General features: G+C 34.4%; 1 long non-coding RNA gene across 1 annotated transcript in view; it reads left to right on the top strand.

Annotated features, from left to right (window-relative positions):
* The first annotated feature begins 3,399 nt into the window (after positions 1 to 3,399).
* Positions 3,400 to 4,092, top strand: part of LOC128250456 (uncharacterized) — a 2,908-nt gene continuing 2,215 nt past the window's right edge. The window contains exon 1 of the long non-coding RNA XR_008266472.1: positions 3,400 to 3,849. This is a non-coding gene — a long non-coding RNA (uncharacterized LOC128250456). The remainder of the gene's footprint in view (positions 3,850 to 4,092) is intronic.

Here is a 4,092-nt window from a genome sequence, read left to right as displayed (position 1 = left end):
TAGGAGAAGCAATCGAGTAACTCAAGAAGAGGGAGTTTCGTGCGTTAGAGCAATGAAAAATTTAGAATTACATAAATATATAATGTATATATGCATAGAGGCATATATATGTAGTTGATGGATACTGATGGATACCTGCGGTGTGCTGCAATTGTTTTTGACTCATGTGTGGTGAACCTTTTTTGGACATGGTGAGCGCAATTGAACTTTTGCCTGTTGATACCTCCTGGGTGCCTGTTGTTCGCTTTTGTGTGCGCCGGATTGGTGCGACCTTGCCTTTTGGTGTCTACTGTTTTTGAGGTGTGAAATATGCCCGAGGGAGGTGAAGAACTTTGAACTTTAATTCTAAGTGGTGTTAAATCACTTCTGCCCTTGTTTTTTCAACCGATAGACTACTTTATGGTATCTCATTTCTTCATTTCATTTTATTTTATTATATCGACTTATATTATATTATATTATATCATTATATTATATATTTGAAATTTTTACTCCTTCCGTATTAATTTTTATTCGTATTAATTTTAACTTTTTTAACTTCTATGAAATGATATTCACGTGTATTGTATTATACCTTTAACTCAATTTTTTTCAGTTCCATGTTATCGGTTGAAACAATATATTCGTGTATAAAAATTTTATACTATATGCTATAATTTTTATTTATTTATTATTTCTTCTTGCGTTATTTCTTCTTATTCCTTATGTTAGACGGAGTATGCTGTATTTCTTATATATCTTCACTGAGGGGGTGTGATATGTTGAGTCGTTAACCCAATCTTTTTATTCTTTAACTAATATTTTACTCTTGTCTCAATTATTCTGAGCACTTCTTGCAGCCCTGTATAAAATCTATTGGTTTCCTAATAAGAAACCATTAATATTATATATATATATATGTATGCATGTCTCACTCCCCCCCTCTCTCTCTCTCTCTATATATATATATATATATATCGTGTTGTATATGTATATATATGTATGCGTGTGTGTGTGTGTATATGCGCATATGTGCATACGTATGCCTTGTGCAAGATCAATATATCTACGTATGAGACTGATACAATGATTTATGCATGAGACAACCGAAGACAATGTAAACGGCCCCATGGTGGGAGATACGTCAACATTTACATACTAAGATTCTCCAGAGATAAGAAATTCTACGATGTAGTTTTCATTTGAATTATGTATAGAGTACTTCACAAGTGATAGAGACACGACACTGATACGTGCGGACATACATACATACGTACGTATATACGTATGTATATATATATATATATATATATATATATATATATGGTGGTCGTCTACTCCTTATGCAGAGTTTCATCACCTCCTGTGCCTACACCTTAGAACCATCATGGCATCTGATGTGGCTTTTGAAAAGACAACCACATAGATTGCATATCCGATGTGGATCACCAAGAACTGCAGTTAAGTTCTGATCTTTGTGGATCTTAAAATGTCTCTTGAGGCATCATAATCCTCAATGGAAATCCATCTGAGGCCAACTGATGTCCAAAACGACAAGAAGAAGAAAAGCGAGAATAAAGACTAACAGCAGCAGAAAAGTGCACGTGACTGTGACGTCATAGACTGAAAAGAGTCTGTGATCCCGAAAAGAAATTCTTCAAGGTGGAACATGATTGATTTGTGGCTCATTCGGATAGGGAAACCTTTCCAAATTCATGGATTCTTCTGGGGTGCTTCTTTGTTTTAGGAGAGACAAATTTGGGGGAAGGGTAACACATTATCCGAAAAGTATAGTGTTAAATATCCATCACAGCTGATCTTACCAATCAGTTTCGTGTAAAAAATACAATGGAGTGTTAGGTAACAATCCGATTATATAACTTTACGCTCATCAGAGTCAGCCGATATTGAAGGTTACGCGTCTATATATGTGTATACACACGCGCGCGCGCATGTATGCATATACCTGCTACTGGTATCATGGAAACCAACACTGCCTGTCCCATGGTCAAGTGGTCAGCGACTAAACTGACTCCCTCCACTTGAGTAGCTTGCTACTCTCATGAAGAGAGTGTCTGGACACCCAGTAGAATTTAAAACAAGAACTGTCGAACGACGGAGGGGCTCTGCCATCGAATTGAGGAAGGCCATGGCAAACCACGCTAATATCTTTGCTAAGAAGATACTATGAGGAAGTCAGAATGAAATAACGCTTGGACTTCCTCTGGTCGGAGAACTCACTCCTTTTGCTGTAGTGTCATCGACGCTAAACATTATCGAATACACATAAATGGTGCATGGGCGCCGCTAGTTCGCCGATAGGCTGCGTTTTAGCGCTGTTGGAATGATACCTTCAAAGCGCTGGGAATTATAACACCTGAACCGAATCGGAAGCGAACGGAATCGCCTGTCCCTGACTATATACAAATAATGTAAAAACTATTTGTTGGGATTTGGGGCGAGTTGTCTTGCTTGTCTATGACTTTCAGGTGTTTTAACATCCTGCGCTGTGACGGAGTCATCCCCACAGCACATACGTTGAGAATATGTGTGCGAAAATGTTCACAACACTATCGCTGCTTTTGAATTATATTTGAATTTATACTTACGTATGTATTGTCGGGGCATACAGTAAAATAAGAGATCAAACTGAAAAGGGGCGTAAATGCAAGTACTTAAAATATATACCCTAAATATAACTGGTTCTAGTTTGGTATCATGTAGATATACAGCATGATACAGAAGGATACTGGAGGAAAACATCCGCAGATGGCGTGAGGAGAAAGCGATCGAAATGCAATGTTGATATAAATGTTTGTAAATAAAAAGTCCATGATTAAAAAATTATGTAAACTTATTAGCAACATTTCATTTCAGACATTTACTCAATTAAACAGTAATTAACAATAATGTTAATGAGGTTAATGACGATGTTTCCCCTGCGAATCATGGGAGATTCAGAACGGAATATAATTTTTTTTTGGAAAAATGAGAAAAAGACTTTTTTTAAATGTTACAAAAAAAATACAGATCAAAGAAAAAAAATCACACAACACTAAAACGATTATAAATACTGTAAGTTAGTTTAACAATAATTATTATACAAATTAGCAATTAAAAGTTGTTTGATGGATGTTGGTAATTGGCGGGAAATCATTGGTTTATGTATTTATTTAATTTTTTGGCGTTCGTCTGTTTTTAAAATATATTTACATTCTTTTCTTTTTCTTCTCGAAACAAATTTGTACGTCACAATATGCGTGTGTGTGCGTGTGTACACACACACACACACACACAAATACACACACATATATATATAATCGTACATATACAGGTTCATATATATATATATATATATATATATATATATATATATATATATATATGTATATATATATGTATGCTCACACAGATAACACACATATACAAAGGTGGAATGTTTTTTGTATTTACTACCGAAGCATCTAGAACAATCTAGATATCTACAATGTGATTTAAAAAAAATATCTATGTCAGTATATATATACATATATGTATATGTAAATAAGTCCATATGAATGTTTCTGTGCACGTTTCGTAACTCTTCCTTCATTCTTTGATCTACAAAACCGACAAATATTTCAAATTTAGTTGCGATTCACTCCCAGTTGATAACGATTCAGATGCCATTTTACTATCATGTTTTCTCGTCGAGTGATAACAGATCCGTTAACGGTTGGTCACATGACTCATAGCACACAGAAAAACAAGAATTGTTTAATATGAGTTGATTTGGCGTTTCCTCGCAGGGAATTTAATGAAATTCTAGTTTATTGTTGAAGGTCAAATATATTTCAGAATAATTTAAAACAAGAAAACACGGAAGAAAAGGTGTAAAAGTTAATTTTAAATTTGTATTTCACTGAAACAATCAATATTTGCAATTATACAGATATGTATTGTATATATATATATATATATGCATGCATGTATGTATGTATAATAACATAAATGATGTTTGCATACGTCATGCATTCATAATGACTTGCGCTTTTTGGGGGTTGGGGGTGCTTTTGTGCGTTCGAATGTGTCTGGAAGACAGGCTATATATATATATATATATATATATATATA

Source organism: Octopus bimaculoides, chromosome 21 (genome assembly GCF_001194135.2).
Source record: "Octopus bimaculoides isolate UCB-OBI-ISO-001 chromosome 21, ASM119413v2, whole genome shotgun sequence".
NCBI lineage: Eukaryota > Metazoa > Mollusca > Cephalopoda > Octopoda > Octopodidae > Octopus > Octopus bimaculoides.
The sequence above is the reverse complement of the archived record's forward strand: the minus strand, read 5'-3'. Positions and strand labels throughout refer to the sequence as shown.